Below are 18,174 nucleotides of genomic sequence, written 5' to 3' on the forward strand. Positions count from 1 at the left end.
TGTGATGCCCCCAAATCATAAAGGGCTATTCACACTGATAGTCTTCCTTAGAACTTCCTTTCCATTTGTATCACATAAAGAAAGGTTGATGTGAAATTGGGATACCTAAATAAAGATGGGCAAGAAAAAATGAATAACAACAAGATACCTATTGTTAACATCTCAATGCAGTTTTTGAAAGAGACTTGATTATTTTGAGATTATCAAAATAAAAAATGTAGCCAGGAGAACAAAAAAAAAAACAAAGAGTTGTAAGATGGTGGCTAGAATATTGTTTCTTCTTTTATGTGAATAGTTGTGTGAAGGAGAAAAAAAAGCTCTAGAGTGTAATCCCAAATATATATATACCTCGCCATTCTCATTGTAATCAATATAAAACTACTCAACATGAACTTTGGTTTGAAAATTGGGAATTGGTTTAGACAAAATCCCATTTGGAGTAAGCACATCCCCCATCATAAAATTCAAGCCTTGAGGAACTGTAACTGAACCTAGGTAGCCCCCCATGGAACTTAGAGGTTCCCCTACCATTATGAGCAAAAGAGCTACATGTACACCAATAGGTGCAACCCTACTAGCAAGCCCTTTGAATCTATATAGACCTGATTCGCTGAAGAATGCACGCCTCAAATTTTGAAAAAAAAAGATCATATTATCCATGGAATAAGAGAAAAAAAAATTGGATGAATGCTATGTGATCATTTCTTCCAAATAATCACAATTAGCTTACCTCATATCCTGAACCCATCAGAAGAACACCAAGGTCTTGAATATGAGTTCTGGGAAGTGATTTTGTAACTTCTAGTTTTAGGATGGTGGATCCAGACTTTAGGAATGCCAAGGAGAAGGCTATAAATGTCCTGGGGAACCCTAATACAAGGGTTGGTAAATGCCATTGTATGACTATAGTATGGAACAACAGACTATGCCTAGAATTGTAGTGACAATTACTAGTTTTTATTAAGTTTTAAAGTGAATAGAGAAGTATTTGTGGATTTTATTAGATGGAATAGTGTGTATAGTGTTAATTCCTCCTTGTGAAAGCATTAAAGTAGATCTTTTCAAGTTTTTTAAGTGCTTTGTTTAATTCTTTCTAAGTAGAATATGCTCCCCATCTAGTATCTATGATGTCATTATCATGACATTATAATTTGGAAGCATGGAATGTTAATGTAATTCTAGAAAAAGTAGAATGCAAATTTTAAAGACAGACAACATGCAAGCATCCCCTCATAATAAAGACAATGCCTTGAATAAAATCTAGCATTGAAGGATCCCTCATTTTGGAAAAGATCATCAGAAAACTATAAGAGACATGAAATTTCCACAGTTCATGATAGTTCTAGTGAATGCTTTTGGATATAATGATGTAACATTTTTCAGCATCAATAGTTTAGATCACACTCACATTTTTTCTCAAATTCTGATGCTAGAAAACACTACACAGTTATATCTAGAAGCATTCGTCAATACCATAAAACTATCCTTGCTTCCTCTATAGGTTGTATTTTGGATGCCTGTATGAAATCTCTTTCTTGAAGCATATAGGGGAAAAAGTAGCTATAAGTCATATATTAACTATGGCATGAAGTCCTTGTAGCACTGAACTTTTCAAAGATTTTCTTAATTGATGTCTTTAAGGATGTGGAAATTTTAAAAATAGACCATGACTAGAATGGCCCACTGCCAATCACAACAGATAAAGAGTGTAAGTAAATCAAAAATTTCAAACCTGAACCAAGTCTTCCAACCATTCAACCTCTGAGCTGAGATCTTTCAATGCCAAACATTAATACCTAACTCATTTAAACACATAATGAAACCAACATCATATGAGGAGTAGATTACCACATCACTGGACTAATTTCTGCTGCCTAATGATCTACATGATGCCAGACATTGAAGCTATTAGTACAAAGCAAGGAGCTATTAAAATTATTAACTAGGAGAGAAAATCAAATAAAAATAGCAAATGATTATCTTAACTTACCATGTATGGCTATGCAATGAGTCTGTGCAAAGAATTTTCTAGCCTTAATTTTGACATAAATTCCCACCAAACATAATGCAAACATAGCTCCACCAACTGCTCTGCATGCTATGGTTATTGCCAGGTTTTTTGCCCTGCCTACTGAATAGAACACTTTGCCTTTCCTAATATTCTCAACAATAGGTTAATTTGTAGAATTACGGGTATCTTAATTTGATATAAAGGCAGCCTAATTAAAAACACACCTTTGTTTCATGTCAGGAAACTTACTTCCATTTTTGTTAAATGCTTATTTAACAGTAAAGTGATTGAATCATATACAAATGGTAAATGGGCATTCATTGCTGGAAACAAAGTAAAGCATTAAATTACTCTTCGTGAACCAGGCTTTAAAGGAATGGATGGGATTATAAGATCATTTGTCAAACCCAAAATAAAGAGTAGTATGACAAATACTAGTGCTTAAAGATCTCTGTCTTTCATAGTCTATATTATTAGAAAATTATCTCTTGGTAATATACTATATAGAGTCTTTGAATCAACTAGTCTTAAATAACCCTGAAGAGCACTCAAGTATAATGACAAACCAGCCAAAAGGGTGTTGTACATAATGAGCATAAGTAGACTATGCTGCTGTGAAAACAAGAACTAACATGGCTGAAGTTCTGAACATACCAAAATTAGAGAAAAGACACTAAATATAGATTAATAATGAAAGATGAATCATCGCACAGCTGAAATTATAGTTCATATAGTTTTGGCTTGTCTAAACCAATATAGAAGATTAAGTAATCTAACACATAGAGAGCACAGATGGCAAAAATCAAAGTGAGCCCTAGCTTTTTATTCAACGGCCCAATCACTAAATCAGTCAGTTCCAACTTCCACATATCAATGAATATTTACCATCGAAAGCATCACAGTTTAGGAGAGGGGTAAGGTTTCAAGTATTTGTCAAACAGTCTTATCTGTCCACATTGAGGTGAGCATGTCATATTTACAGCCAATTCTTTCACAAGACATGAGCAAATCCACAAAGTCTCTTGAAATATGAGTTTAATTATAATTAACTATTATATGTATGTGTTATAAAAAAGATGTGTAAAAACCATACTTGTTGGATGATTACGTGTCTTTTCATGCCAAAAGAAAAAGGATAGATAATGACACTACATACACATTATAGCTATACATCTCTTCCACTAACAGCTATGCATCCTTTCCACAAACAAGTCTCTAATGTCCATGACTTGCATTCAACATTTTTACATACCCATAGTGGTGTAATAAAAAACAGTGCTAATAAATTAATTTGTTAAAAAATAAAATTATTATTCTCCAAGTGCAACAATGAAGAGGTCCAATTCTTGCAATGTAAAAAAAATTAAATTTGTAATTCTTGCAAACATATAGGTTTGTTGAAGAGGTGGGACTGACTCCTAAAGAAATATGAAGCATAGATTTAACTACTTAAGTGTTAACATAGACTGTCATTGTATGCTATCAAAGGCCTATGAGTTCAAGAACCAATTCATTCAAAACCTATCTTACAACATTACTTGATATCCATACAATATCATCCAACTAGCATTAAGAAAATTTCAAATCAATCATCACCTAGAAAAAAATTTAGTTTTCCTGCAATAATACATTCCTTTTGGAAGATTCAATAAGCATGCAAAAGGAATAGCTTAATCTAGCCATTATTATTTGAAGTAATCATGTAAGCTTTAAGGACTTTAAATAAAAACAGTCAGGACTCAACAATATGAAGGCATATGAGTTAAAGCAATAGATATATTAAAAAGGAACACAATATCAGAGAAAATTTTATTAAGACTATGTGTTGAGAAAATTTTATTAAGACTATGTGTAGAATTATTTCTCACAAAGATTAAATAGTAAATAAGGTAAAAAACAGACTAAAAAAACTTACCTCAGTAAATTTTGCTGCTGTCTGTACCACACGGGTAACAAGTTGCCTTTGACTACTTGAATATTCATCTGATAACTTAATATATTGCTCCCCAAGTCGCTTAAGTTTTGTATTTGTGAATTTGACTCCATCCTTCCATGTTTCTAAGACTATATGTAATGTATTCAACTTCTTCTGTACTTTTGGTTCCTCTTGTCCAAATTGTGTGCCTTTGACAAGTTTTAAAGCCTTGTCAACAGGAAGATCTAGATCATCTACTGCTCTATGATGTACTTTTTGAATTTGTTCTTCCACTTCATCTTGTTCACTCTTAAGTGTCATCAGACTAGGATCGTAACCAATTGAGATCATGTACTCTCCATTGTCAAGTTGATCGAGATCAACAACAGCCTCCACAAGTGCTGCAAACTTTGTCAAATGCTCTTCATCTGTCCAAAGTTCAAAGGCATCCAAATATCTTTCCCTGATCAACAAAGAGAAGTCCCCTTGATATCGGTCAAGTGATTTTTTGATTATAGGAAGTCATATGCTTGTCTGTCACATGTAAAATAACTATAGTGAACAAAAACAATTCAAAAATAGTTTAAGTGCTTGAAAACCATAGTTCTCATCTTGTAAAAGATGTGATATCTGTAAACTGCAAGCTTAGCATGATAGCTAAGAACAATCATAGATGATGAAATACACCATTTAATCAGTAAGTGCAATTACACAGCACAAAAATAAATTTAGATACAAAGCAATGATCAACATTCATTCAAAACAACGATGTCATTGTTGTGAAAGAAACAATTAAATTCAGTGCAAAAGTATCCATGTGATCATAAAAGAGAAAAAACAAAAAGCACGTTTATTGCAAATGCATAGTATAAAAAATCAAATACATTAAAACTTAAAAGTCCTTGCCTTATAGAGCTTTAGAATATCTTGTAGATTGGCCCCACCCTTCTCCAATTTTTGCACAAGTCAGTCAATATCTACAATTCTTTCTAGATGAAGTCTTAAATCTTGGCGTAATACTGCATCCTCAACAAATGCCTGCACCATATCCAGTCTACACTTGATCTCTTCTACATCTAAGAGAGGTTGCTTGAGCCACCTATTCAGCAGTCTCTTCCCCATGCCAGCAGTACATGTCCTGTTCATCAATCAAAATAAACTAAAGTTCTTTCTTCGCATCTATTTTACTTTTGGGAACATTCAATGCTCGTAAAGCTGCAGCATCCAGCCGCATAAAACTGCCTATGTGATAAAACTGAATGGTAAACTTTCTGTAATTGCTGTCATCTGCAAGCAAATCTGTGTAAGAGGCGAGGGCCCCCCGAGCTCCAGCAGCAGACTCTGAACTTGCAACTATATCCTTTAATGACTCAAGTGGTACAAGGCGACGGAGATCTTGATCAACATCCCTAGACTTGAAATCAGATTTCTTCTTTTCAGTTAAGAGAACATTACAACTTACCAATATATCATGCACGCATTTATTATTAGTGGACTTTCTACTGCCTAGAGGTAACAAGCATTCCCCACAACCAAGAGCTATCATGGAAAATTCTAGGTTTGAGTATAGGCTGTCATCAAGAAACTCGGTGATGCCTAAAGTTCTCTTTGTCGGGTCAAAAAAGGCCATACCCACAAGGTAATCATTTTCATGAATAACATATTGAAGAGCGATTATCATTGGTGTATCTTGCATGTCATTGCTAGCAAAGAGAATGTCCTCAAAACTGCCAAGCTTGCCAGGGGTTCCAGTTTTTGCCAACCTCCAATTTGATCCACTTCCCTCAAAGGCTCCACAGTATGATCAGTTCTCTCTAACAACAAGTTTTTGATAATTGTTTCAAACATATTCCTGCTAATGCTCACACTTGAGAGAGCATCATGTCCGTTACCCAACTGACAAAGAGTAATTGTGGTGTGGTAGTAAGCTTTTGCAATGAAGAGTGCATCATCGCCATGAGTAGTATAGTAATCCTGATATCATTAAATCTTTAGTCAGTTCTATGATCATCTTATCATTTGTCAACTTGAATAACTCAGTTCAAAATATAGCTGCAGAAATTATGCTGAAGTTATACCTCTTAAATATTATAGTCTCACAAACATCAATATAAGCTACAAATCAGTAAAAATTAGAAAGCGGCAAACTATAGCATCGAATTATACTTTTTCCTGTATGAAAGAAATTAAAATGCTAAACACTGTTCGTGTAGTGTTTAAACTTTGAAGACATGAGTCAAAAACCAAATAAATTATTTTCTGCAAACAAGTGCAGATTATTCAAACCATATTAAGAAGATATATTGGCATGAATATAGCATTTACTTTGGAGTTCTGAGGTTAAAGATGGAAAATACCAGTACTTATTACTGGACATACTTTCAAGGTGACATCTTCAAAATTTTAGTTCTATCTTACACATTATTCAATCCTAAACTAAAGCAACACACCAGTGTTTATACATTTCAACACACACTTCACTGATTATAAAATGCAAAAGTCGGTAAAGATGCTTGAATTAAAATAAGGATAAAAATGTTTTAAAAAAATTGAAATAGATTTTTTCTTTAAATAGAAAAAATAAAGCAACAGCATTGTTACAGATACTTAACATTCACATCATTTATGAATGTTTTGTACCTCAAAACATATCCATCCTTTTAATATTTGGATAAATTAATATTGCATTAAGCTTTAAGACAACTGCAGGAAAAAGGACAGTTAATTTAATGCATTCAAAGACATTTCCATAATCTTGAAAGGGAGAGAAAGATCACTGAAAGCATTATTTATAGAACCCTAGATGGGTCACAAGGAGAATGGTGTAACAATTATTCCACTTGAAGGCAAACTATAAACTTTTTGAAATAGAGTATGCTTAAGGTCAAATCCAATCCAAAAGTGTTTGAGGTTCATTAGAGTTGACAACAGTAGGTTGGAAGATTGGTGAACCTATCATAGGTCATTGAGGTTAACATTCTCATTCTTTAGGGATCTCAACATCTTGATTGGAATTCATGATTATCATGTATACAAGATTTGTTGAAAATCTGATTTGAAGTTAGGCTTGGAACTTCCTCAGTTGGAAGGCAATGAGTTCTCAGATTATTTGCATGTAACTATATCATACTAGGAAAGAACACTATAATATGTCACACTCCAACAGGCCTGTGTTACACCCTGTTGTAAATTATGAAGTTTTCTAAGGGCCCACAATATGGAATCCCCTATAAGTCCCATGTGTTTGAAAGGGTAGGTCAAAAGTTGTTCTTCCAATGGAAAAACATTAAATGTTCTTGAAATAGGACAGCTTCAAGAAATGCTTAACTCAAAAATATAGAAATCAGAACCATTATTCAATCAATTAGCCTATGATCTCTATCTATTATTCAACTCCCATGATGTGTGGGAAAAGTGAGAGACAGTCGAAAACATTTCATAAATACTATGCAGATGTGCAAATATTATATGACAACACAAGAACATTAAATGATAAAAATAAGAGAATTGATGTTGAAAATATATTGATGATGAGGAAATAAGGTGGATTGGCAAAGTTGGGTCTTACTCTCAAACTTAATCATGAGGTTACAACCTAGGAGAGGAAGAGTATACAATATGAAAAATTATGAGATAAATGGAAAAATATAAATTCATTTGGACTCCCACGAAAGAACACTTGTAAGCCAAATAGCATTTTTCTTGGAGGTGACCTACAAATCCACCTTTAGCTTCAGCTAGAAATTTAAAAACATTAATAAACAAAAATAGCTTTCATCTTCCCTCCAGCTATTGAAAAGCTCAAATAATACTAAGAGATAATGTTTCTAAGGTTAAACTTATAACTCAGCCAAGCTACATATTTTTCTTGCAATAAGGGAAAAGATTTAAAAGATACAAGCGAGACCTTTGAGGATTTGACAAATGGGTGAGTAACTTGTTTATTGTTCCACTCCAAGTACTTTGAAGGTTTTTCTCATCATTTCTTTTATTGATTTAGGGAGATAATATTTGCCAGGGATGGGGATAGCAAGAAAAGCTCTAGTGAAGGAGACAAAAAGCCATCAACTTCTTCCTACATTCCTACTCCTTTGTCATCTTTATTCCATTCACTTTGTACTTTTGTGTATGATTATTTTCTGCTTGATGTATTGGTCCATTTTGTTGTTTTCTATGTTATTTTCACAAAGCTTGATTGAGTAGTGTCATAAATTGTCCCTTTACAATTTCACACTTAGTTTAGGCTCACTTTAGTGGTTGTGCCTAATTTTATACAACTTTGGGACCATTTGCATAATCTTGGTGCATTCTATAATTTCTACTTTCTAAAATAGTTTTTAATAATAAATAAATAAAATTTAAATATAAAAATTAATAAATAATAAAATATAAAATAAAATAATTACAAGTTAATTAAGTTAAATGAAAGGTCAAGAGATGTGAAATGAAGAAATGTGACTCCCTCGGCATTAGATATAGATGGGAGGAGAGTTCATTTGAAAGGGTGAGAGAGAGCAAGGAAGAAATAAGAAGGAATGAAGAAGAAAGGAACATAGATAAATAAAATAGGGAAGTGACTCTTTCAAAGGGTTGTAACTCTTTGAAAGGGTTGTGACTCTTTTAAAGGGCAGAAATGTTGAAGGGTTGCGACTCTTTCAAAGGGTGGAAATTGTGACAAGTTGTAACCATTGCAAAGGGATAGACATGATGAAGAGGTGTGGATGTCCCCCAAATTGGAAGATATAAAGGGTAGAAGATTTCGTTGAAGAAGAACATCCAACTGAGATCACTTTGGAGAATAATATATTATTCTCAAAGGAAACAATGGAAAGTGGTGACTCAATCCTTATGAAAGGTGGTAACCCTTCCAACAATAAAGATAAAAGGAGGATTCATACAGTACTCATTAAAAGGTGGATCAGAGTGGAAGGTGTAAGAAAATCGTCCAACAATTAATAAATTTAGAAGTTCCTTGCTAAACATCATGGGAACAATTGAAGAATATATCCTAAGGAATCATTGAGGAAGAATCAAACACAATAATAAGTCAGAAGCAGTTACATGAATTAAACAATAAGATAAAATGGAGAATAGGCATATGAAAGCAATAGACCCCTGGGTTTTTCACAATTGTTATTACTAGAATCTTGTAATCTAGCAATTGCTCTTGTGGTATTTATCATTGCCTATGCCATCTAGGTAGGGACCTCAGGTGAATGATCGACCATGTTGCTAGCCACCTAGGCCAAAGCTCCATTCTTAAGCATAGATAGAATAATCAGGGTATTGAAGATCATTAGCTGCAGGAGCTATCTACTATACCTGTGAGGAAACATATTGAAGAGTGATTATTATTGGTGTATCTTACATGTCATTGCTAGCAAAGAGAATGTCCTCAAAACTACCAAGCCTACCAAAGGTTCCAATTTTTGCCAACCTCCAATTTGATCCACTTCCCTCAAAAATCTCCATATTATGATCAATCCTCTCTAACGAAAAGTTTCTTATAATTTTTTCAAACATATTCTTGCTAATGCTCACACTTGAGAGACCATCATGTTCATTACCCAACTGACAAAGAGCAGTTGTGGTGTGGTAGTAAGCTTTTTAATGAAGAGTGCATCATCTCCATGAGTAGTATAGTAATCCTGATATAATTAAATCTTTAGTTAGTTCTATGATCATCTTATCATCTATCAACTTGAATAACTTAGATTTTGTGTTACTGGTAGAAGTTTTTGACTGCTCCTCTTTCATATCCTTTATATCTCTGTGTGCCCCCATCATTTGATAATCTATGATAGAGTGTTGAATCTTATTCGATGCCTAGGTGAATAGATGACTTCATATCTTAAATTGTTATATCACAACCTCCATCAGCCAATGACTATCTTATATGTGACTCTTGATTTGAATCAAAGTGTAATATTTTGATACTTTTCCAGTAATAAATAATTTTCTATTGGACCCTCACCAATATTTAGTTGATATATAGTCGAACTGCTATCATTGAAGACTTATTGGTTTCCTTTCTACTCACTGCTTTCCTCAAATGGGATGTTAGCATACTCTACTACTACAATGTCCCCTATTGAGACTTTTACTAACTTACTCTACTATTCACAACTAGGGTTTAGATCCCACTCAAATATAATGATATAAAACTTTCCTTACTAGAAGAGTGCCAATTCCTAACGATCAAATTTCAACATTATGCATTTAAATTGCATTAAGGAATAGTTGATGATTCATAATACATTTTCAACCATTCAATTCCTTGTTGCACTCTTCATCACTAGAAAGATGGGGAATTACTTATCCGTGGGCCTTGGAAACCATTTCTGAGTAGGCTTCCTCAAATGATTTGTGGTACATATATCTAATACCTATCATGAGGCAACCTCCTCAAGGATTAATTTCTTGGCTATCTGAGGGACTATAGGGAAGAGAATTTCTAATGAGGAACAAGAAGGTGATAATTGGACAAACCTTGTGGTATGCTATTGGGTTTAGTTTGAAGTGGAAATGGTAAACTTCACCCAATTGGGTTTAGCATGGGATGAACCTAATCCCTTTCCAAAGTATCTACCAGTGCCAAGACCAAGGAAAGGAATGGGACCCATAGTGTAGTGCACAATGCAGTAACAATCCCTCCTTTAGGATGCACATGGGCGGGGAATGATTAGCCATTATATGTGAACTAGTCACTATTGTCTTGTGATTCACATTTGAGTAGGTCAATATAGTCTTTGTGATGTATGTTGGAGCTAATTACTATGTATGTGATGTATGGAAAGCTAGTTAACTTGTGTACCTATGATGTGTATGAGCAATTTTTTGTATATGAGACAAGTGCTCATTATAATCACGATGTGTGTGATTTGTGATATGGGGTTGAGGTTGTTTAGAGAAACTGTCAAATGACTATTGAAAACCATAACACTAAGGAGGACTATAATTACCTATTTACAAAATAGCTAAACCAAAGAAAAACATCTATTCAAAATAAGGATTGTTTGTATGGTGGCTTGTGGACTACAACACCATCTATTATCGTATGGGATTTATGGAAGCAGAGAAATAGATGCATTAAAAATAATAAAAGGATAGGATAGGAACAACTTACCAACAAGATGGAGGCTGCCATTATAAGGATTTTGAATAATAAAATATTGAATATGCAAAAAGTGGTGGAAAAGATGAATTATTGAGATGAGAAGATGAGAGATAGATGGATTTGGGTTTTGTGATTCTTTGGTATGTTAGTTTGGTATATCATTAAAATTTCATCAAAATAACTCCAACCATAAAGAAAATAATATAATAATACAACATTTGTTTCTATATAACAATAAAAATCACAATAATAAATGTTTACCTCAGCTGAAGGTGACTAAGTTGGTGCAACCTTGCTTGTGTGTGGTGGTCTACCCATGTTTCTTTGTGAAAAAGATTACTAATTCTTAGAAATCAGCAGCAAAATGAAGGTATTTGACCTGTAGTACTTAATGTTTATATCTGCACATATGGTTTTGAAAGAAAAATTTGGTGTAACTAATCTTTATATCTACAAAATTTCATCAAAATAACTCCAAAGCCATAACAAAAAGAACATAACAATACAAAAAAAAATTGTATATAACAATAAAAATTACAATAATTAATGTTTACCTCCACTGAAGGTGTGTGAAATGGTGCATCTCCACCTGTACGTGGTGGTCTAGCCATGTTGCCCTTTGAAAAAGACTAGTAATTCTTAGAAATCAGCAGCAAAATGAAAGTATTTGACATGGTGTACTTAATGTTTGCATCTGCACATATGGTTTTGAAATAACATAATAATAAGACATTTGTTTCTATATAATTTGAACAATTACAATAATTAAGCTTTACCTCTATTAAAGAAGGTGTGTGAGATGGTGCATCCCTACCTGTGCAACATGGTGGTCTATCCATGCCACCCTGTAAAAAAGAATTAGTAGCAAAATGAAAGTAATAGATTTACAAAAAAAAAAAATTACTGATAAAGTAGATTGTATATTTAAATCATTTATCTTAAGTTAGCCAAAAATTTGGTGTAACTAATATGTATATGTAAACAAAAATTTGACATGTTCTACTTAATGTTAATATCTGCACATATGGTTTTGAAAGAAAATTTTGGCTGTACATGACCCCATCATAGTTGAAATTGATTGTACTTGGATAGACATTTCATTGATCATCATCTTCATCCATGTCACCATCATCATCATCATCATCATCATCATCATCATCATCATCATACTTGTCAATTTGATCATTGTCATCACCACCACCATCTTTATCACCATCATCATCATCTTCATCACCATTATCATCATGGACATCATCACCATGATCATCACCATCTTCATCAACATGATCATGAATATCATCATCATCATCATCATCATCACCATATTCTTTTTCATCATTGGGTAACAATATTTCATGATTATCATTTTATGTCTTTTGCTTCTTCAGTATCTTCTTCCATCACATTATAATTTACTGCCCTTCCTCTTGGATTTCATCTAACAACAAATGACCAACCTAGTTTGTGTGAAACACAAAAATAAAAATCTTTCTCGTATTAGATTGGGAGAACATAGGGCTCATCTCAAACTAGCTCAAATGACCTTGTATTGATCATGGTAAATCCACTATCATGTTCAATGACAATTCTATCAGGATCATTTTAATTAAGTTGTAGCCTGAAGCATTTGATGAAAAATAGAACTATTTGAATGAATTAAAGTTGCACTCATGTATATCATCCAAAATGCCATAGTATCAATTTTTAGATTGTTGAGGATATATGTCAATTCTAGAAAAAATATTGGTGACCAAAAAGACTGCATGTATCCCATAATCACACATTTTCTTTGTTTCATCTGACTTTTTTATGCAAAATTTACAGCCATGGTAGTACATAGCTTTGTGATGTTTGACCTATAATTTTTCAAATATGTGAAGATTATTTACATCAATTTTTGAGTTTATATTAAACTTATGGCTTATGATTAGTAATCTTCTACATACTTTTGTATCTCTTAATCCATATACCAAATCAAGTACCGTTGACATAACATTGGGATCTCCATTACAATGAGCTTCTTTAACCAACGATGCAACACTATCCCATGTTAATGAGTGACTATTTTCTTGAGACTGTTCAATCCATACCATCATCCAATCAAAATTATTTGTAATATACAAATGTAGTGCATCCCACTCACAACCAACTATAAAGAAAACAATTAGACTAGTTAGAAACAACTTATATTGATGATGGATAAATTAATAAACTACAAAGAAAAAATTTATAATTACTTGTCAATCTCCTCAATCTACCTTTCCCTATCAAGTACTCTCCTTTAAATTTTTCATTAGAGTTGGGATCCCAAAATGTGATCTATATGGATATTTGCTACAAACTTTGGAAGATATTCACTAATGTAGACCATGGTCTGGTAAATCATATATCCCTCTACCATAGAACCCTTAGGATGTGCTCTTTGTTGAACCAAGCCCTTCATAAATTTCAAGTGCCTCTCAACCATCCACATTGACCTAGTTTGTATAGGTCCACACAATTCAATCTCTTCAACTTGATGTATGAGATAGTGTTCTTGAGCATTGAAAAAGGTTGGAGGTAGACACTTTTTCTTTTCACACATAAGCTATGGAATTTTTCTCTTCCAATATTTTATATCTTTTTTATGATTTTTTTTAGATGATAACCACCTAAAAGAGATTCAAAACACAAGAACATATAAATGAGATTTTAGATAAAATTATACAAATCTGAGAAAAAAACACTTCTAACCTCATATATTTTCCAAGGTTGTATATAACTTGTTTAATATTGTTCTCAAACTAGTGTGGGAGGGATAGAGGTAGGACGTAATGCAATTATTTAAAAATGATCATTTTAATATATTATTAAATAATACAATGGGTAGTACATTCAATTTTAGAAATATATTGTAAATAGAGAATATGACTTACCTTGATGAAGGTATGCCAATCATGTGTTTTCAACTTTGGCCCAAAATCACCTATCTTTGATAGAAGAGTGTTTATATTTGTAGCAAATACTATTGGAAATTTTGTTTTTTATGCCTTCTTTTAATGGATCACTTTTTTTCTCTACTAATAACTAAGGAAGCGCACTTATTTTTATGCAGTCTCCATTGCTATTTGATTCAATGAAATCTTTTAGTGCATTGGATTCATGAATGTCAGTACAAATTTTGGCAAATTTTTATCTATCATGCCTTCCAATATTTTCCATAGTGTCTCTGTTACATTCTTTCTAATATGCATAGCATCAAACAAATGCATGATTGGGAGATCTTTGTAGTACAATAACCTACTAAATTGTGTAGGATAACTTTTCATTCCTCTAAGAATTTGGTCATTGATGCCTTGAAAACCTTCATGAGCATCAATTACATCATTAGTAAATAACACAATATCAAAATATAAATTTTAAACTCTGAACAACAAACTAGACATTACCTTGACGATTTAGTTGATCATATTTCAATTTCCATAAATGAGGTTTCATTCTTTGTGGCCTTGATGATGTCTCTTCTTTCCCATTAAAAATATATTTTTAGTAATTTGATACTTATGATTATTGCGAAGAAAGTTCCTAAACTCATCAAACACCTACTTTCCTAAACTTTTTGAATGATGTGATTTCATCTTCGGACCACAAACTGGACATGTGAATTTTTCTTTTGTCTAAAAACCTAAAAGATAATGTGCAATTTTCATGTGCATCTTAAGCATACAATAATTAATGTGTAAATACTATAATAGACTAAAAATGATCTTAACAATATAACATACCACAAAAATGAGTTAGCCCAGAGGCATCATGTATTGTCCATACAAGCATTGCATCTAATTGAAATTGTCGATGTCCTATTGGTCTAGAGATGTTATACATAGTGATGTCATTCCATAACTTCAAGAACTCATCAATTAGGGGCTTAATACGTACGTTCATATATTTAACTTGGTACTTACCTAGTAATTGAATGAACATAAACATTACATAATTATTATGACCATTTTCATGCATTTTTAAAAAATTAATTTAGAAAACTATTAAATGAAAAAATACTTGGCACAATCATTGACAAGATTTTGTGCTCCCTCTTTATGGACAGCCAAGGAGGAATGTTATTGTTAATAACAAAAATAGGCTACACTGAGTAAACAGATCTCATATCTTAAAATGGATTGACATTGTCTACTGCTAATGAAAGCTTGAAATTACGAGGTTCTTCTTTAAAGTGTGACCATGTTTCTTCTATCTCTTTAAATGCAGAACCATCCGTATGCATTCACATAATGGCATCTTGACTTCTATTGCATGCATGGTAATTCATAAATTGTGTCATGCTAGTGCACCTGAATAATCATTGAAGATGTGGAATAATGAGAATGTACCAAAGAACCTTGTGAGGTACCTTTTTTATTATTTGATCTAACTGATATCTACTAATATGATAATCAGGGCATTCTATTGCAAATTCATCATGTGCCTTCTCAAGTAAAGGTATATCAAGATCATCATCATCATCATTATAAGATTCACTAGTACCATCATTGTGAGCCTCTTCATCACTTGCTCCAATACCATCTTCTTTGAAAATCTCCTCTAGCACATTATCATCTTCTTCCATGGGAGTGTTAACCTCAGCTTGCATATTAACACCTCCATGTTCCTCCAGTAGGAAATCCACACTTACCAATGGATACAAATCATGGCCACCTTCAATGTGAACATGTTTCCTAAAATGTCTCTACATTGTTGTGATTAGAATTCTTCAATTCTTTAAGCCTTTACACTTTTTGCAACTACAATTATATTTATCAGCTTTTCTTTGGAATTGAGATCACAATGTAGCCATTATTCTTTAAGCCTTTACACTTTTTGCAAGGACAATTACATTTATCAGCTTTTCTTTGGAACTAAGATCACAATGTAGCCATTATCTCATTATTTTCTTCTAGGTTCATGTTGTTAGGCATGGTCTTTCTTAACCAGAAAATATAACTCCAAATAAATTGGACATGTTGTACTTAATGTTTATATCTGTACATATGGTTTTGAAACAAAAATTTGATCTAACTAATGTGTATATTATCTATAAAAAAATTGAACATGTACTTAATGTTTATATTTGCACATATGTTTTTGAAAGAAAAATTTGGTGTAACTAATGTGCTCTCTAATTGTAACAACACTTCTACATTATAATACAATGAAGTTTTTGCAATTTTGAGTGCAATTCCCTAGGTCTCCAATGATCTAGAACATAAAAAGATAGTAAATAGATGGATTAAAATTTTTTGAGCACAAATCAATGAGATTTTTTACAAAGATTGTGTGAAGAAGTGCTCAAAGGTTTTTAAAAGAGTGCTTAACTATGAATGTTGTTATAGGTGTTTCATCAAGTGTTTAATTTCTTAATCCACTAAGACCACTTTAAAGGTACCAAAGAATAGTGTTTGGGGTGAAATTTTATTTCATAGAGGCATATTTGGTGCAAATAGATCTTGAAGACCTTAGAAGGTAAAATAAAATGTTTCCAAAACTATGCATCCTACTTGGCATTTGCTAATAACAATAGTTATAAGAAAGATCTATTTTTCATTGTTATATGAAATTATACATAAATATCCTTAGTATTTTGTCATTCTTCACTTTCCAATTTGGATCAAATAGATTGTTAAATATGTGACTCCATGTAACATGAGTGTTGTTTGCAACTTCCATAATTTGAGTACACATTAAACTACCAAGCACTCTTTGCATGGAGACGAGACAAGATACTCAACATGGATTATTTCCTTATTAATGATATTTTGTTAAATTTCTATGTGACCATAGGTGTGTACATAATTAATATAAGATGTTATAGATGCCAATGTGAACTCTAAGGCATACAAAATCAAAAGTAACAATCATATATGCTCAGGCAATTCATGATAACTAATAATTTAATAAACAAAATGTGGTGAGAAAAATTACCAATGCTACAAAACAAAGACCTATTTTTAACAACTAAAAGACTATAAGCCAAACAAAATAAAATGAATACACAAAGGAAGTGCATCATAGGCAATGGAAACTAATGCAAAAAAAAAAACTTTTTAACATTGTTATCAATGCCCAATCATAATAGGTATTCGTAGTGTTCCTACAATATACTCTATGATTGATAGTGCATATGAATGTGAAAATTATTTCTAGATGATAGTCAATTTTTTTTTTAAATATCTTACAATCTAGGGTAAATTTTCTCAAATGGAACAAGCCAAACTTTCAAAATGTGCTCAAACAAAAGATAATTGTGTATGCAATCTGCTAGAATTTCAACAACCTGCACAAAAGCACAACATCATCACATGGAAAGAAGCCAAATATACATGAGAATATACTATTAATAACATAATCTTATGTCTCTCTTAAGTAAGATAAATTTACTTGCCTTAGGAGACTCGAAACCAATGAAACTATAGTGTCTTCTACTTATAACTTCTTAAAATATTGTTATATTATAACTTAACCACTCGAAATGTTCCCAACACCATAGGAGATCAGGCTACACTAATATGTACTTTGTTAAAAAATCTCAATATAAACAACAATAAGACTCTATTTATTGTTAGTAGTTTTTTGTAGTCCATTGATTATAATTGGAACTTGCAAAATTTAGTGTTTTCTTGAGTTCGATTTGTTTGAAGGAGTTATTATTATAATACTTGAAGATAGGTTAGGGGTATACACATAATTTGAATTCAATTAATTCATGGACTTGAAATTCATAGTTATATATCAATTCAAGTATTCTTTCAAAGACTATGATGTAGTAGACTAGTGGTAGATAACCCTAACAACTATTTTTTCTTTTATACATTGATTAGCTTCTTTTATTTAAACAAGTATTTCTTTTCTTTTCTTTTACTGAAAATGAGTAAAATGAAGAGAGAAGTAGTTGAAGCATTATTTAGGAGCTTCCAAAATTTTGCATGAAGGTAGTGCCTACAGACTATAGTGAGTGCCCCATCTACCTTGAGGAGTTCAATGTAGGAAATGAGGTATGCAGTTTAATATTGTTATAAATAATTGCATTACACATTTATAATGGAAACTTGGTTCATATATTTAACACCTAGTTGTGTTTTAATGATAAGTAACCTC

General features: G+C 32.4%; 1 pseudogene; it reads right to left on the reverse strand.

The window, feature by feature from the left end:
- Positions 1 to 2,907: 2,907 nt before the first annotated feature.
- LOC149552919 (DNA mismatch repair protein MSH2-like) lies at positions 2,908 to 11,654 on the reverse strand (annotated as a pseudogene).
- Between the last annotated feature and the right edge of the window lie 6,520 nt (positions 11,655 to 18,174).

This window comes from Cupressus sempervirens, chromosome 6, assembly GCF_028749045.1.
Source record: "Cupressus sempervirens isolate cs-2001-9-10 chromosome 6, ASM2874904v1, whole genome shotgun sequence".
Classification (NCBI taxonomy): Eukaryota; Viridiplantae; Streptophyta; class Pinopsida; order Cupressales; family Cupressaceae; genus Cupressus; species Cupressus sempervirens.